Below are 20371 nucleotides of genomic sequence, written 5' to 3' on the forward strand. Positions count from 1 at the left end.
AACATATCTTCATGCACTTGATTCACTTATTAAATTTTCCCATCTATTTTTGGATGGTATGTAGTACTTAACTGAATTTGTGTACATAGCTGAGTAAAGAGAGGTTTCCAAAATGCAGATCCCATGTAATCTGAATACTTCCTTCATAAATATATGTGCAATTTGGGTAGTTTTGTATGTAGATTTAATAGGTATGAAATGGGCTACCATTCTAAATTTATCCACTACTACCATGATAGAGCCTTTTTCTTCTCTGATATGGGTAACCCAATTATAAAATCTAGTGTAATCATATCCCACTTCTATTCAGGTATGGATAGTGGATGAAGCAATCCAGTAGGATGCTAGTGCTCACATTTAACCTGCTCACATTCTAAACACTTGGCCAAATACTCAGAAATATCTTTCCTCATACCAGGCCAAAAATACCCTTATTAACTGTAGAAAATAGTTTCTGATATATGGGGTGGGAAACATAAGGGCTTCGATGGAATTCATTCGGTATAAACTGCTTATTTGACCCTTGGTTAGGCACATATACTCCACCATTGAAGGTTAATAAAGTGTTCCTATGTATACCAAATTCATATGGTGTTTTGGTTTTTTTCTTTCTTTCTTTGCTGCCATAAAAACATATATTCAGGGTCCTTCAAAGAAACCCTTTTAATTTGTTCAGAAAAGTAAAATTCCACCTGAGTGTAGGAAACTACATACACATAGTCTAAATTCCTACTTAATGCATCAACCACATGATTTTCCTTTCCTTTAAGGTGTTTAATCTCAAAGTCAATTTCGCAAAGGAAAGCACTCTACTTAGCTTGACATTCATTTTAAGTTAGGTTTCTTAAATAAGTTGGTCAAACTACTATGATCTGTCATTAATAAAAATATTTTCCGTAGAAGATAATATCACCAAACCTTTAGCGCATGTACTATAGAAGTGAACTCATATCATAAGTAAAATATAGATGGACATTCTCGTTCAACTTATAGGATTTATAAGTGATTACCTTTCCCTCATGCATCAAAACATCTCCCACTCCTTCTTGACAGACATCCATAAAAATAGTAAAATCTTTCTCCGGGTCTGAAATTTGTAGCACAGGGGTGGTTTTTAATAATTGTTTCAACCTTTCAAAAATATACTGCCATTATTTAAGTGCTAATATATGTCCCTTTTGATCTTGATAAAAATCGCATTTACTAAATTTGGTGTAAAGTTGATTTTCTCTTAAGGTTTACAGCATTATCCAGAGATGTTCTTGGCATTCTTTCAATTTTTTTTAATAAATCTGAGTATCATCAATAAAAATTAGTATGAAATTGTCCAAACAAGGGTGGAATATATTGTTCATGAGGCTCATAAATGTTGTTGGGCCATTGGTGAGCCCGAATGGCAACAAAAAAAATTCATAATGACCATAACAGGTTTTGAATGTTTTCTTGTATATATCCTCCTCTTAAATCCTTATTTGGCGATATCCTGATCGTAAATCATTTTTTGATAATATGAAGACACCCTTGACATGGTAAAATAAATCTTCAATTCTTAGCAATGGGTACTTATTTTTAATCATTGATTTATCCAGTTGTCTATAGTCAACACATAATCGTAAGGTTCCATCCTTCATCTTAACAAACAATATATGGGCTTCGCAGGGTGACACACTTGGGCATATGTATCCCTTTTCAAGAAACTCTTGTAACTATATCTTCAGTTATGTTTGTTCCATAATATTCATGCGAGAAGGAGATTTCAAAACAGGTGTTGCTCCTCGGACCAATTCTATCGTAAAATCAATATACCTTTCTGGATGCATCCCTGGAATCTCTTGCACGAATACATAAAAAATTTCATGAATGATCAAGATATTCTCCAGAGCGGATCTTTTATTCCTAGAGTTAGTATAACCCACTTTCACTAGACAAATTTGAAAACCTTTCCGAATACAATTCCCTATTTGATGGGTTGTAATTGGTCACAATTTTATGTCTCTTTTAATGCGTTTGATCTCTTGTCTAACACCTTCATCACTGGGGAAAATGATGGTTTTCTCCTTGCAGTTTACTAAGAACCAATGACTTTCTCGCCAATCCATCCCTATCAACATATGGTAAGATCCTAAAGGCAGTAGGTTTAGATTCACCTTGATTTGTTGTCCTCCTATCTCGATAGGACATTCCTCCACCTTGGCAGATACTATCTTCTTTGCTCCAGTGGCCATTTGTACTAGCCATGGGTTCCTAAATTTAATACTCTTCACATGACACATCTCAACTAATTTCAGATTAACATAACTTAAGCTTGCACCAAAATCTATCAAAATAGAAACAGGACGATTTGTAGGAATTTACAGGGTAAGTTCCTCAGACAGAACACTAAAGGACACCGCTCACAAACAGATCACAGATCAATACACCAGTATTTTGACGTGGTTAAAACCCTCAAAGAGGGAAACAGTCCACTGCCTGAGCCAACGCGGCCACTTCAGGCAATTTATTAATAAAAGAATGAAAATTTACATATGCTTCTCTCATAGACGGATTACCCTACAAATGACCCTCCATGCTCTTTAAATAGAGATCATGGACCAATCGAGTGTTAAGCCACGGATCAAGTGTCGGTAATACCAAGGAGAGAATGAACCGTCGGATCACTACATATCGTGACTGTCGGATTGTAAGTTACAAAATGTACATAGTAAAGAAACACACTTTACCTAACTCTATACCTAACTCTATACTAGACCAAGTTGTACTTAACTATTTCCTATGTGTCGGAATATCCTAACATCCCCCCTTAAGAACAACTTGGGATAGGATTGAAGGATTTATAAATATGACACAGTAGGAGAAGGAAGGAGGCACTAGAGCCTATCCCCCCTTAGTGACAACTTCCTGAGCTCCAACCATAAATCGAAGTTTAGTGAACTTCGCCTCTATGAGAGTCTTTGTAAAGATGTCTGCAACTTGATCATCTGTTGAACAATATTGCACTTCAAGAACATGGTCATGAATGAGCTTTCTGATGAAGTGCATGTGCAGTTCAATGTGTTTGTTGCGCTGATGTTGGACTGGATCTTTGCATAGTTGAATGGCACTTTGATTGTCACACCAAAGTGTAGTTGGATGCTGCTGCTGAAAGCCAAACTCTGACAGGATCTGACGAAGCCACAAGGCTTCCTTACTAGCTTCTACGGCACCACGATACTCTACTTCTGCTGAAGAAAGAGAAATGGCACCTTGTTTCTTACAAGCCCATGTAATAGGTCCTGAACCAAGAGTGAACACATAACCTGCAGTAGACTTCCGATCATCAGGGTCACCAGCCCAATCGGAATCAGTGAAACCAACCAATAGAGGAGATGCTTCGGCACTGTAATGAATCCCAAACTGAACTATACCTCGAACATAACGAAGTATTCTTTTAGCTGCTTTCCAATGACTTTCATGTGGGTTTTGCATAAACCGAGCAACAAGGCCAACAACAAAGGAAAGGTCACGACGAGTATGGGTTAGATACAAAAGTTTTCCTACAAGTTGACGGTATAAGGTAGCATCAACTTCAGGAGAAGTACAAGTGACTGAAAGTTTGACTCCAGACTGAAAGGGAGAAGGGGCTGGCTTACAGTATTCCATGTGAAAATGGCATAGAATATCACAGGCATACTTGGACTGAGAAAGGGAAATACCTTCCTTGGATTGCAAGACTTGAAGACCGAGAAAATAATGTAAGTGTCCTAAGTCTGTCATTTCAAACTTCCTTTTAAGGCTAGACTTCACATGGTTTATAAGGTTGGGATCACTACCAGTCAAGATAACATCATCAACATAAAGAACAAGAATGATAAGAGACTTGCCCACTTTCTTGGTGTAGACAGTATTGTCAGAATGACACCTAGAGAAGCCAAATTCTAAAAGAAAGTTATCCATTTTGGCATACCAAGCTCGAGGAGCTCGCTTGAGATCATAAAGGGATTTCTTAAGCCGACATACAAGGCTGGAGTCTGTTTGTATAAAGCCAATAGGTTGTTCCATATAGATTTCTTCATGCAAGTCCCCATGCAAGAAGGCAGATTTAACATCCATCTGATGGACTTCCCATTTGAAAGAGGCAGCAAGGGAAAGAATAAGGCGGATAGAGTTCATTTTGGCAACAGGGGAGAAGGTTTCAGTATAGTCAATGCCTTCAACTTATGAAAAACCCTTAGCAACAAGACGAGCTTTATGTTTATCAACTTTCCCATCTGGTCCATACTTGGTTCCGTAAACCCATTTGCATCTAACAAGTTTTCATCCCTTTGGTAGAGGAACAAGATCCCATGTATCATTTGCCAATAATGAATGATATTCTTCATTCATAGCTGCTTCCCAATCTGGATGGCCTGAAGCTTCTGCAAAGGTGTCAGGATCATAATTCACTGAATCTTGAGCCAGTAAAGAAGAGGCTCTCTCGAACTGAGAACGTGTACGTCGCTGATCTGTAGGATCACCGGCAAGATCACCTGCAGCATCCCGAGTAGCACGGATCCATTTTGGAAGCTGAGGAGTTGAAGGAGGATCCTGAGAAGGTGGGGGAGGAGTTTCATCCTCGCTTTCATCATCTGAAGAAGAAATATTTTCAAAAGTAAAAGAGATAGGGAGAGGTGGCACATCCGCCGAACTAGGCTCGCAGGCCGATATATTTTCAGCAAACTTTACATCTCTTCTAATGATAAAATTTTTGGACTTAAGTGGAATAAGTCTATATCCTTTGACATCTTCAGAATATCCAACAAAAATACATTTTTCACTCTTAGGTTCTAAAGCTATATGTTTCTCATATGGAATATGGGCCCATGCTTCACTTCCAAAAACACGAAAGTGACTTACATCTGGTTTAATTGAGCTCCATGCTTCTTCTGGAGTGATATTCTTTAAAACCTTAGTAGGAGTGCGATTTATTATGTAATTTGCACAGTTAATTGCTTCTGCCCAATAATTAAGACTAAGTCCTTTAGATTGAAGCATACAATTATCCATTTCCTTTAAGGTGCGATTCTTCCTTTCAGCTACACCATTTTGTTGTGGAGTATATGGAACAGTATGTTGCATTTGAATTCCATTCTCAGTGCAAAAGTTGATGAATGTGTTTTTAACATATTCTCCTCCATTATCAGATCTTAGCTTAAGAATTTGATGTCCATATTGTTTTTCAACAAAGGCCTTAAAGGCCAAGAACATGTTAAATACTTCACTCTTGAGTTTTAAGAAGTATACCCAAGTGCGTCTGGAGAAATCATAAATGAAAGTTAAGAAATACTTGTAGCCAGAGAATGAAGCAACTGGAAGTGGACCACATAAATCACTATGCACAAGCTGTAAAGGGGCTGAGGCGTGCTAAGAGGCACGTTTTTCAAAACTGTCCTGATGATGTTTTCCGAGTACACATCCGGAACAAACACCATCTCTGCAAGATACCATTGGAAGACCTGTCACCATATTTTCTTTACATAGATTCTGAAGAGAGTGATAGTTTAAGTGACCAAATCACTCATGCCAAAGTTTGCTCACTTCATCATTATGAGCAACAAATACTGAGGGAAGATTTGATGACCCAAAGTTGTGAAACTTATACAACCTTGTAGAATCATCAGCAATGCCAGTAGCTAAAATCTGTCTAGGATCTCTTAGGTCCTTAATTACAACATCGTGAGGTGAAAATTCAACGATTTTACCTTCACCTGAATGAGTTATCTGATATACAGATAGAAGGTTGCAGGATAAGGTTGGAACACATAATACATCATTAAACTCACCATTGTCTATATGAACAGTTCCAGTCCCTACAACACTAAGAGTTCTATCATCACCAACATATATATTTTTGGTGTTACAATCATTTAAAGAAGAAAACATGGCTTTGTTTTTGGCCATGTGATAAGAAGCTCCAGAATCAATGAGCCACTCATGAGAATGAGAAGAAGAAGATACATTTAGTGCATAGCCAGACCGAGATGCTTGACAACCACATGCAGAAAGTGCCATTCCTGAAGATGAAGTTGGAGTTGAAGAGTGCTCCAAATGGATGTTATGCTTCTTCATTGCTGCTTCCAAGGCTTCCATCTTCTTAAAGCATTTGGATTCTAAGTGGCCATCTCGATTACAAAAGTTGCAATGTCTATCAGCCTTCTTCCCTTTGTTTTTATTTGTCTTATCATTTTGTTGAAATGATTTTTCATTTTGAGGCTGAAATTGCTTAGGACCCCTTGTTTGGTTTAGAACCATTCTTTTTAGGATACAACTTCTTAGGATTCTTTGGATTTGGTTGTTGCTGCGTGGCTAACGCTTTCTTAGAAGAGTTTCCAAGATGAAGAAGGCCAAGGTGTAAGAGTTTTTCTTGTTCTCTTGTTAAAGAATCACAAAAGGAATTAAAGGAAGGGGACTTGTAGGTTTGTCCTTGAGAAATGAAGGCTTCTCTTGTAGAATGGAAGGTGGAAACAAACACAGAATAGGCTGGTCCCAACTTAGTAAGAATGGAGTAGATAAGGCTACTATCTTCTTTCTTAACCTTAACACCTTCCAAGAGAAGTCTAAGGGTCTTGAACTTGGACAAAAAATCTTCAATGCAAGAAAAATTATTGGGGTCCAATGTAAGCAATTCATTTTCAAGTTGATGGGCTTTAAGTTCATTTTTAATTCCAAAGACTTTAGTAATCTATTTCATTGCTTCATCAGGAGTATGAAGTTCTGCAATATGGAATCTAAGATCTGGAGAAATAGACATCCCTATCAACCCACGTGCTTGGTCTTGCCTATTTTCCCATTTAGTTGCCTTGTCTTCATCTTTCGGTTTGGTCTCTTGGCCTGTGGCTATTCTGTAAAGACCTTTACTTCTAAGTAAATCCACAATGTAGGACCACCATTGGAAGTAGTTGGTGCTGTCAAGAATAACTTAGCATGGACTTTCCATTTTAAAAAAACCTGAAGCTATAGATGCTGAAACTAAGTGTTTCAATGGAAAGATCTCGAAAAATTAGGCTGTTTAAAAAAAAACGGTTCTGAAAACGGCTTCCGGATGAAGAAGTTATGGCTTTTTGAAGAAAATTTGATGAAGTCACCGATGAAGTGCGAGAATGTGCAGAAATGAAAAATCCGCCCCCAAAAAATGGAGACTTGAACCCAAGACCTCTACTCTCATAAATTAGCTTTGCACCAAGTGAGCTATACAAAAATTTTGAGAGAGAGAGAGAGAGGGGGGGGGGGTTGATGCTTTGGGTTGCGTGCTTGCTTTGAGAAAGCTCTTTTTCCCTACAAAACAAAAACACAAAACCCAACACGGACATACAAAAAAAAACGAACCTTGCGGCTCGAAGTTAGCTTTAGCTGGAAACTAAATATTTTCCTCAATGTTTCTGATTTTCCGAGATCACACTAAGGCGCAGCGGAAAAGAGCATACGCATGAGAAAAATCCTTCCTTTCTGTTTCTGATTTGCCCAGATCGCACAGAGTCGCAGGGCAAAGAGCATACGCAGAAATGAAAGGTATAGATCCGGTAATAAAAAAAAGCTAAATAAACCAATCCGAAATAAACAGAGAGAAAATAACTGTAAACTGCAAATAAACACTGTATACCTCCAGATCTTAAAAATGACGCAGCTAGGGCTACCGGAAACCTTTTCGCGTGAAATGAAAGGGGTTCCTCACTGGAACAGATGCTCCCAACACAACAAAGCAGTCCTCTCGGCCCGAAAGCAGTCAGAAATAGTAGATCTAGGAAACAATAGTCAGATGCAGTTCTACCAGCTTCAGATTTGGATCACCAACGGACGCGGCCCTCAAATAGCTCTGATACCATGTAGGAATTTACAGGGTAAGTTCCTCAGACAGAACACCAAAGGACACCGCTCACAAATAGATCACAGATCAATACACCAGTATTTTGACGTGGTTAAAACCCTCAAAGAAAGAAACAGTCCACGGCCTGAGCCAACGCGGCCACTTCAGGCAATTTATTAATAAAAGAATGAAAATTTACATATGCTTCTCTCATAGACGGATTACCCTACAAATGATCTTCCATGCTCTTTAAATAGAGATCATGGACCAATCGGGTGTTAAGCCACGAATCAAGTGTCGGTAATACCGAGGAGAGAATGAACCGTCGGATCACTACATATCGTGACCGTCGGATTGTAAGTTACAAAATGTACATAGTAAAGAAACACACTTTACCTAACTCTATACTAGACCAAGTTGTACTTAACTATTTCCTATGTGTAGGAATATCCTAACACGATTAACTAATTTACCTTCAAATTCCACCATCGTTGGTTGATATTCAACCTGATGATCTTCCAATGCAACATTGATTCATGGTATTCTCCTTGCCACCTCCCCACGAGTAGATCCTTCCTATATATTGGATGTTGGATCTCTTCTGGCATGGTGAGGAATTTTTTTATAATAATGGGGCTCCCCATAGCCCCAACATTGTAAAGGAGGTTTATGTTGTTGATTCTTTTCTAGCTTGTTGGACGTCTCTATTTTCTGGTTTTTCTTTATGCTCGAAGTTTTTGCGTATTTTTCCGAGAAGGTCCATTTGGTTGCTTCATATGTGTAGTCTTATTTCAAGTCATTTTAGCACTTTTGGCATTTTGAAAACCCTTCTTCCCTTTTCTATTTGGCCCTCCCTTGCTGGCATCACCTTTTTGTCTCATATGTTGATAGTAGATTCGAGATTTTAGGATAGCCTCATCCATGGACTTTGGATTCTCAAATTCCAATCTTTCCTTGATGAAAATTGTTAAATTTATGATAAAATGTTGCACTTTAGCTTTCTCCTTCTGAATATAGTGAATATATTGTAATAAGGAGGTAAACTTGGTTATAAATTTATCCATGGACTACTGTCCCAACTTCAAGCCATGAAATTCTTTCTCTTTTTTTCCATAGAACCATTCTGTCAGATACTCATTTTTAAACTGTCTCTGAAAATGTCCCCATGTTACCTCTTTATCATCCAGTCCCCGAATAATTTTAATCTCCTACCACCGTAAAGTTCCTTTACCCTGTAGCTGATAGATTTCTAATCGAGCGTTAAGGTTGTCATCGTATTCATAAATATGGAAATATTTGTTCATATTAATTAACTAAGCTTTGGAGGCTTCTTTCACCTCTCCATCAAATGTTGGAGGTTTAGTTTATTAAACTCTCCTTTCATTTCTATATGAGGTCCCTTATTCCCTTTACCTCTCGAAGCATTTTCAGATTCCTCTTCATTATCAATTCTACCTCTTTCCACCTCCACATTGTCCTCCCCTTGTCGATACATTTCTCCTATGTTTCCATCTTCTAGATTGGGGTTTATATTTCTTTGATTCTACCTATCTAAGATACTTTTAATTATTCTCTCTTGTTCTAGCCTTAGTCGCTCATTATCGTCACTTAAGTTTGTCATTTCAGCAACGTGTTTCTGTTGTGACTTTCTCCCGCTAACTGAGCCCACATTTCAGGATTAGCTTTTGTATGTATTAATGGTTGAGATACCATTTTTGATCTTCTGGGTGGAGTTATTCCTGCTCCCGTCCTCATGTCACTCCTTATCTATGCATAATTATATTTATTTATTTCAGAATTTTCCAATAGGCCACAATGTTGTAACCATGGTGCTTTGATACCACTTGTAACATGTTCTCACATACACCATAAACAAAAAATTATACACAACAATTACATGTCCATCTTGAATTTGACAATAAACATGGTAACATAGTAGTTATATTTCATAGTTTATTTTATGGAGTCAAAGGTTTTTAATAGTTTAGAGTCTATTAAAATCTACCCTCACTCCCATTCATACTGTTAATAGATAATTGGGTGGTATGAAAACATTGTTAATGTTTAGTGGCAAGTGTTTTTATGGTTAATATTTCTCTGATCCTAAAGTTAATATAGGGGTTCTCCCCACACCCTAGGCCATATGTTAGAAGTTTCTCAATGGCTTGCAACATTCCTTTGATGTGACTCGATACCTCGACTTCGGATGACACCTCGATTACAGAAGAGAGTGGATATGTCACCACCCCACACAACAATGGAGATAAAGTTCGACTTATTGGGTAATTACCAGCCTCGTAACCTCTCAGCTTGTTTGTCATTTCGCCGATCAACAGTTGGGTTTCTAGCAGTCTACAGCTTGGTTCCAGCGTCTAGGGTTTCTTCCTCTCAGTAGTTTGCAGGTAAACTCCACCACCGCTCATTCAATTTCCCTCGGATCTACTAGAACTTTGCACATCTGTTTCATGCATGATTATAATGACATATCTTGTTTGTCAAAGGTATACCCTATTTATTCAAGGCCAAGGAAAGGAATCTACTCGATTACCAGGCCAGGCATAGACTTCCCCCTACATTGTCTCAATTAATAGCCCCCCTTTGTTGTTGTCTAACAAGGTAACTTGTTCTATATCAGGATTGTGATAAGTAGAGGCTCTGTTCTTCCCTCTTCTAACGTAAGGAATCTCTGGCCTTCCTAAGCACAATTTTTTTTTATCTGCTAATTTCAAGGATTTATCCTACCATGAAAATAACCCCTTTGTACCCTCTTAGCTACTTGCAGGTTTTCTTCCCACTCGAATTCGTTTTTAATAAAATTGTAGTTGGAAGTTCATGGTCATTGTGACTTGCTCTTACCCTAGTGTTTGCCTCTTCTAGGTTGGTTTTTGTTTCCCCTTTACTTGGGGATCCTCTTCAAATGTTTCCACTGACCCTTGTGGTTAAAATCAGAGTTTTTATAGTTTATGGTTATCATTGGAAACCCTAAAGGGCTTAATATATTATGGCCTTTATCATAGGAAATTTGTTGGTTTCCGAGCATTTACAACCTGTGACGACGGTATTCATTGTAATATTGTTAACCGTTATATTGGAAATTTCGCTATTGTATTTTTTTTATTAAGGACACAAATTTTGACTTTCGTATGTAAATTAAATTTAATGCCGCTTGACCTATTGTGTGGAAGGAATATCATGTATTGGTCCTCAGCAACTTTCTCACTTAAATTTTAGCCGTAATTCGCACTATGACTTACTGTATTTCTAATTTGAGTAAAGGTAGTTACTTTCCAAACCATGTTGTAAGATTTTTCCTCATATTATAAATGTGTGGATTGATTCTCATGGTTTAATTAACTTTAATGTGTTTGTTTTTAAAGGAAGGTCAAGTTCGAGCGAAATTGTTTTTCTTTTTGGTTTATCTATTCCCTATTATATTTATTTAAAATAAATAACGAGGGTGTGCATAGAAGACTTTATATTTGACACAATACTCACATGACACATGTATTGTTGTTGCAATTAGAGTTTTTATGTATTATCTTTAATGTTGAACCTTCGATCTTGAACTGTTATTATATTTTTTTGTATGCTTGTTCTATACATACCCAACAATAATGGGTCTCGAAATATCCTCGGCCATTTTTTCAACCATGGGGTCCTTATGTTACTGTAGGCAGGTTATGGGCCACTATGGGATAAAAATCGAAGGTGAACAAGAACGCTAGTCTTAGTTCTTAGAGCTAGTTTCTACTACCCATTTCCATAGGGTTTGTTGCACTATATGATTTGGATTCACTAGCTACATAATTTCCTTCCCTTTTTTTTCTACAACTAAGCAGTTCTCTTTCACTATGATTTATATAGTAAAATAATAACCTTAAATAGGTTTGGGACTAGCCATTTTCTACTTTTCATGTTCAATCATACGTAATGCATATTTCTACTAAAAGGAATTGATAAAAAATTTCCCTATCAAATCAGAAAAATAGTTATTTCCAGGCATAATTCATTGTAAGTAAACAAAGCCACATACAAACATAAATTCTAGAATAAATAATCACACTTATCTAAACTAGCTTAAGTTTTTCCGAGAAACTCAACTGGGAAAGGTCACACCACCCTTACAACGAGATCGAAAATCACTTCTGATTGCCCCCCGAGATCATTGCTTCTAGAGTGGTCAGATAAGCAATGATTCTCTTGTCAATTCTCAGGTTTCAAGACCTCGTCCAGCACAGAATTTTATAGACTTAAGTCAGTTCAAGAGATTTCCACTCGCTCTAGTCAAGCTCAAGAAATACTCCATGGTAGCATCATGTCCAGCTTCATATGAGCTGATAAATTGTCTTAAGGCCGGTTTGCTAGCCATGTGTTAGAGAAGATTTTCCAATATGACGTCCTCCCTCTTCTTTTCAATTTTCGAGGTTCTTGATAGTGAATATGAGATCACTTAAGATCTCTTGATTGAAGATATCGACTATTTACTCAAAGTGTAAGATAAGTAAATATATTCAAACTTTGAATTTTATTAACTAAAAATCAAATATTTTCTACTAGCAAGTATGTTCAAAATAATTTTAAATATTCACTCATTTTTTAATTTGCATAGCTATGAAATTTTGCCAAATTGGCAAAAAAATATCGAAATTCGGTAATATAGTTTGATTCTTTCAATAAAGTACCAAATTTGTGGTAGCTAAATATTTTATTTTAAAAGGTTTGCACCTCCACAGATTTGCTCCCTTTCCGCACTCGTTAGATCCTAGATTATGATGGATCTAAGATGATTTAATATTAGTAATGTGAGATGTATCATGAGGTAAGTGTTTTGATGAATATCTTCCCTTCTCAGTCATTTAATTTATATGTCTAATGTACTAAAATTAAAATTTAAGAAATCCTATTTCAAAATAAACACTCCAATAAACATAATAAATATACATTAATATAAATTATTCAATATTCTATTAAATTAAATAATTGATTTAAGGTAACCAAGACTATAGGTGGTATACAAACTACAATATTTAAGGGCAAACAACTATATACACTCTTCAGGTGCATAAATTTTATTTCCATATACCTTAGTTTTGTATGTCCATCTACTTTACTTTTCAAGTTGTTATTGGATTATGTATTTGCAAACCCTATACGTTTGAAAATTTGTTTTAACATTCATTCATTTTTTAATTTGATGTGTGAAGGAATTTCAAGGAAACACTTGGATAGGGAGAGCAGAAGAAGCTAATTTTGAATATATTGAAAGTTGTACTAGTAGCTACGTTGTTGGTTTTGATTTAGTAATTGGGATTATTTCGATATCCATACTTATTTTTGAAAATGGGTTTATTATTCCATTGAATTTTTAATAATAATAATAATAATAATAATAAATAATAATAATAATAATAATTTGATTAAAAGGAAACAATATAGAGAGGGTAATCAAATTTAACCTTAAATAGGAGAGGAATCATTAATACTGGCAAGCATATGATATTTTTTCATGCACAGTAATTTGTCAACTTAAATTTATTAGAAATGTACATACTTCACCTTAAATAGGAAAGAAAGGATTAGTCACGACAAGCTTATGAGATTTTTTTCTACACAACAATTTGTCTACTTAAATTTATTATAGATCTACATACTTCGCCCTTTGGGATTTGCATCTATGCCCTATTAAGAGGAAATGCATGTTAAGAATCATTAAATCCACTCAAACTATACTTAATTATAATTATACTTAAAATTAAGAAACTACTTACAACTTCTGTTCTACCTTATTAAAAAGGTAAAATCGACATACAAATTAGTTACAATATTAATGTTGAAATGATAATGTTAAAGTGGAAATCCAATATTCACTCAAAAAACCTCCCCATATGAAGAAGTAAAATAAATTCACTTAACAACAACATGCCAAACCCAAAAAAACAGAAATACATTCCAAACAACTAAAATAAAGTCAGCCGAAAAACAATATACCAAACACAAAACAATGCAAATACATTTCAAACAAATCCATATAGCAAAGCATAGAAGATACATTCTCATTCCCACCATGATCAGATCAATGATAAAGAGATACCAAAGAATATTTGTATATGTTACATGGTATATGATAAAGAGAGTCATGGAGTAAAGTTGTGTAGCTCTAAAAATACACTGCTCACATTTATTGCAAAGTTTAGATGTTTCATTTTTCTTTGAGCATTTAGTCATTAAATTATTGAAAACGATTGTTTCAACAGTGAGGCCTGACCCAAATCCAAACAAGACTCCCATTTCCAATACCTCTCTGTTGTCGTTGAGAAGCCTTCATCATATTTTCCATTATGAAATAGACATAAGCGCTGGACATGTTCACATACTCACTTAGAAGGTGCCTCACGCTAGACATGTTCACATACTTAGTCAGAAGGTGCCTCGTACTGGACATGTTCACGTAGTATTTTCGGATCCATATTGAGTTTTTCCTACGCCTGATTGAACTAAGATGAAACAAAGTAAAACGTTATGTGCTACAAGAAAGTACAATCCAAAAATAATTTTCAACATTCATTCATCTTTTGATTTGATATATGCATTCCAAAATATTTTTTAACATTCATTCATCGTTTAATTTGATATATGCAAGGCTTTGAAGGAATAACTCCTATAGGGAGATCATACAAACATAACTTTCAATATGGGAAGGAGGAGTGGTCACAGTGGCATTATTAAAGAAGTCAATTTGATTTCTATCTAGTTTCAGTAATATGACATATTCTACTTTTTAGAAATTTAAACTTTAACCTTTTAGTAAGAACGAATGATACAGTCAAATTATGTCATCTTGGAATTTGAAAGTGTAACCTCTTAATTAAGATAGAAACATTCTATCCTGGTCACATTTATTCTCTTGGAGTAAAAATGGATAGTTGCAGAAACACTTTATTCTCAGCACATTTATTCTAAAGCTTAGATGTTGTGATTTTGTCTGAAAGTTTAATTGTTAAATTATTGAAGGGGAATGCTCTTCAGAATGATTGTTTCAACGATGAGGCCCAACTCAAATCCAAACAAGACTCCCAATTTAAATCCCTCTCCGTTGGTTGAACATCCATTTTATCAAGACGCCTTCCTCATATAGTCAAATATGAAGTGGATGCAGGCACTAGACATGTTTCCGTACTCACTCGTAACATGAGTAGTGGCTATCAGTTGTAAATTTAATGTTTGTTTTCAAGAATATAAACTAATAATTTCACTAAGAGACACAAAGGAATGCCTAAAAGAGTATTGGGGGAGTGTGGAAGGCAACAAACAAGAAAAATATATGGACGCATTAAGAAATCACTAGACTTTGACCATGTGTACCGTGATGGTGACAAGATCCAAACATCCGTGTCCAATGACTTGACAGACTTGTTGAATGCTATTGTGCACATTTGTGTGTCTACACAATAACAAATGGTACCGTGAAGGTTCCCAATCCTTGCAACGATAATCTGAATAACCCATTTGAAATTCTCCTTTTCTTCGCATCAAACATGTCTTAGTGCATGCATGATGGTTGGTGGATTCCTTCCCATTGCTTTCATTTCATGCTAATAAATTCACTCAAAATTTCAACTATCAACTCAATTATTTACATTGTTGGTGTTGCTAGATCGACTTTTCCTACATCCATTCGCTGGTATGATATAATGATGTTTAATCACATTTTCAACTGAAAAAAGGAAAGTTGAGTAAGCTCAAGCTCCAAAAAATAACGCCATCCAAATTTTGAGTAGTTGTTTGCTAGATATATCTAGCAAGAGGCTATACATTAGGACATGTGTTGTATATGAAGATAAACAAAATGAAAGGAATTTGAAATTTTGAACATGAACTGAAAGTTCCCATTGAGAACAAGACTAAACCCACATCGATGCTATTTTATTATCAAGATAGTCACCCATGCTGGTACGTCGCCTGTATTTTGATGGTAAAACTTAGGAAACTTCAATGTTGAAGGAAACCATTGATTTCAAATGGTAACCGAATGTTTGAAGGCAGACATTGATTACATACCAACTGGAGTTGTTTCTTGATACCTGGAAAAACCAAATCACCTTGCGTCCAAATCAAAACCATGAGAAAAATTCCATGAAGACGTTGATAATGATGAGTAAATCCCCAGATTTGACAAAGAAACAACATGTTGGGTGAGAGAAAGAAGTCTGAGAAGAGGAATTTCCAATATAGACATTTTAAGGGGAAAAGAGAAAAATATTGATATCAACCAATCTTTTGGCCAATAGTGAAACATGCATAAGTGTAGTGGTCGTCAATTCAAATTGCAAGTCAGTCGAGGCACAAGCCCATGACAGAGGTGAAGTGTATGGAACAACACCATGATGGAATGTTGGGCATTTACCTCGGTTTAATTGAGAAATACTTGGCTTTTGGTGAATAGAAAAAGTATTGAAATGTGCTCTTCTCAAAAAGGAAATCCAAGAGTGATATGATAGATCATAGTAGGACCACCTGCAAATTGTAACTATATTGCATTTCTGAATCCAAATGATTAACCAAAAGCATGGACAACAGCAAAGATTTCCTCAGAATGCATTGGCCATTGTTTAAGGCAAGAGGACAAGATGGACGAAGATCATGAAACCTGGGAAAGCTAAGGTTGAGAATGGTCGTAGTCGTGAGCACACCAAGTTTCCTTAGAAACATAGAATGCGAAAAAAAACCAGGTTCCAGTGTAGGCACTATTCATACTCCATGTGGATGTTTTTAATTAGACAAAGGAGGATGAAAATAAATGCTTGGAATGGTTCTGGTGACAAACTTGGGCATATGTATGTATTTTCAAGAAAATCTTGTAACTATATTTTCAGTTATGTTTGTTCCATAATATTCATGCGAGAAGGAGATTTCAAAATAGGTGTTGCTCTTGGCCCGATTCTATCGTAAAATCAATATGCCTTTTTGGATGCATCCCTGGAATCTCCTCCACGAATACATAAAAAATTTCATGAATGATCAAGATATTCTCTAGAGCGGATCTTTTATTCCTAGAGTTAGTATAACCCACTTGCACTAGACAAATTTGAAAACCTTTTCGAATACAATTCCCTATTTGATGGGTTGTAATTGGTCACAATTTTATGCCCCTTTTAATGTGTTGGATCTCTTGTCTAACACCTTCACCAGTGGGGAAAATGATGGTTTTCTCTTTGCAGTTTACTAAGAACCAACGAATTTCTAGCCAATCCATCTCTATCAACATATGGTAAGATCCTAAAGGCAGTAGGTTTTGATTCACCTTGATTTGTTGTCCTCCTATCTCGATAAGACATTCCTCCACCTTGGCAGATACTACCTTCTTTGCTCCAGTGGCCATTTGTACTAGCCATGGGTTCCTAAATTTAATACTCTTCACATGACACATCTCAACTAATTTCAGATTAACATAACTTAAGCTTGCACCAAAATCTATCAAAATAGAAACAGGACAATTAACTAATTTACCTTCAAATTCCACCATCATTGGTTGATATTCAACCTGATGATCTTCCAATGCAACATTGATTCATGGTATTCTCCTTGCCACCTCCCCACGTGTAGATCCTTCCTATATATTGGATGTTGGATCTCTTCTGGCACGGTGAGGAATTTTTTTATAATAATGGGGCTCCCCATAGCCCCAACATTGTAAATGAGGTTTATGCTATTGATTCTTTTCTAGCTTGCTGGACATCTCTATTTTTCTAGTTTTTCTTTATGCTCGAAGTTTTTGCATATTTTTCCCAGAAGGTCCATTTGGTTGATTCTTATGTGTAGTCTTATTTCCAGTCATTTTGGCACTTTTGGCATTTTGAAAACCATTCTTCCCTTTTCTATTTGGCCCTCCCTTGCTGGCATCACCTTTTTGTCTCATATGTTGATAGTAGATTCGAGATTTTAGGATAGCCTCATCCATGGACTTTGGCTTTTCAAATTCCAGTCTTTCCTTGATGAAAATTGTTAATTTTTTTATAAAACGTTGCACTTTAGCTTTCTCCTTCTGAATATAGTGAATATATTGTAATGAGGAGATAAACTTAGTTATAAATTTATCCATGGACTACTGTCCCAAATTCAAGCCGTGAAATTCTTTCTCTTTTTTTCCATAGAACCATTCTGTCAGATACTCATTTTTAAACTATCTCTGAAAGTGTCCCCATGTTACCTCTTTATCATCCAATCCCCAAATAATTTTAATCTCCTACCACCATAAAGTTCCTTTACCCTGCAGTTGATATATTTCTAATCGAGCCTTAAGGTTGTCATCATATTCATAAATATGGAAGTATTTGTTCATATTAATTAACTAAGCTTTGGAGGCTTCTTTCACCTCTCCATCAAATGTTCGAGGTTTGGTTTTATTAAACTCTCCTTTCATTTCTATATGAGGTCTCTTATTCCCTTTACCTCTCGAAGCATTTTCAGATTCCTCTTCATTATCAATTCTACCTCGCTCCACCTCCACATTGTCCTCCCCTTGTCGATACATTTCTCCTATGTTTCCATCTTCTAGACTAGGGTTTGTATTTCTTTGATTCTACCTATCTAAGATACTTTTAATTATTCTCTCTTGTTCTAGCCTTAGTTGCTCATTATCGGCACTTAAGTTTGTCATTTCAGCAATGTGTTCGTTTCGTGACTTTCTCCCACTAATTGAGCCCACATTTCGGGATTAGCTTTTGTATGTATTAATGGTCGAGATACCCTTCTTGATCTTATGGGTGGAGTTATTCCTGCTCATGTCCTCATGTCACTCCTTATCTATGCATCATTATATTTTTTTATTTCAGAATTTCCTAATAGGCCAAAACATCGTAACCATGGAGCTTTGATACCACTTGTAACATGTTCTCACATACACCGTAAACAAAAAATTATACACAACAATTACATGTCCATCTTGAATCCGACAATAAACCTTGAAGGGCTTAATATATTATGGCCTTTATCATAGGAAATTTGTTGGTTTCCAAGCATTTACAACCCGTGATGAGGGTATTCATTGTAATATTGTTAACTGTTATATTGGAAATTTCGCTATTGTATTTTTTTATTAAGGACAAAATTTTTGACTTTTGTATGTAGATTAAATTTAATGCCACTTGACCTATTGTGTGGAAGGAATATCATGTATTGGTCCTCAACAACTTTCTCACTTAAATTTTAGCCGGAATTCGCACTATGACTTACTGTATTTCCAATTTGAGTAAAGCTAGTTACTATCCAAACCATGTTGTAAGATTTTTCCTCATATTATAAATGTGTGGATTGATTCTCATGGTTTAATTAACTTTAATGTGTTTGTTTTTAAAGTAAGGTCAAGTTCGAATGACACCGTTTTTCTTTTTGTCTTATCTATTCTTTATTATATTTATTTAAAATAAATAACGAGCGTATGCATATACTTTATGTTTGACACAATACTCACACGACACATGTATTGTTGTTGCAATTAGAGTTTTTATGTATTATCTTTAATGTTGAACCTTCGAGCTTGAATTGTTATTATATTTTTTTGTATGATTGTTCTATACATACCCAACAGTAATGGGTCTCGAAATATCCTCGGCCATTTTTTCACCCATGGGGTCCTTATGTTACTGTAGGCAGGTTATGGGCCACTATGGGATAAAAATCGAAGGTGAACAAGAACCCTAGTCTTATTTCTTATAGCTAGTTTCTACTACCCATTTCCATAGGGTTTGTTGCACTATACGATTTGGATTCACTAGTCTTACCGACTAACCCTACTTGTGCAAGAAAAGAGATGTAAAACTACTGAAATGGATGCCATTGATTATTGAAAAGGTAAAATGCATGTGTTTAAGCTACTTCTGAAGGTAAACATGGAAAAAATCATCTTTTTGTATTTTTGAGCAATTTTATGCAAAATTATTATGCATGTGCTTTCCCTATTTTTGACTGTGCAGAGGTTGATTAGCGAAAGGAAATGGAGTGGGTGTTTGCAGGGGGTTAGGAAGGTGTGGAGAGGACCTAAGGGATCCCTAGCACCCTTCTAAAGATTTTCACCCTGCTCAGATCTTGAAAAACCGCTCATGTTATCTTCTACAGGAGGCTGCAGGGGATCTACAGGAAATTCTACATGAAGTTCTACAGGAACAGGCCGAAAGTGGTTTTTAGAGGATTGATAGTGGAAAAATGGTAGGGAAGTGGAAATGAAGGATGGATAATGATGTTAAGAGCTGTAGGACCTGGTTAATGAAGCTAAGGAGTGATGAAGATGGTTGGATTTGTTCAAGGATGAAGAAAGCAATGTTGCACAAAAATGTAGAAATTAGGGCTAGTTGGGAAAGTGTGGCAAATGAAGGGAAGGAATATTGAGTGAGTGACTGGAGCAAGTTGTATGATGGAGGAAGGGTAGGTAGGAATGTATTACAGGTGTTTTGCACATTACTTTCCAAAAATGATCCAAACAAAGACTAAAAAACAGAGATATATCTATTTTGACCTAATCTGCTCTTAAAAACTAGAAATATGATGAACAAAAGT

Source organism: Pinus tabuliformis, chromosome 9 (assembly GCF_031772625.1).
Source record: "Pinus tabuliformis cultivar Carrire ecotype Pingquan chromosome 9, CPIR1, whole genome shotgun sequence".
NCBI classification, from domain to species: Eukaryota; Viridiplantae; Streptophyta; class Pinopsida; order Pinales; family Pinaceae; genus Pinus; species Pinus tabuliformis.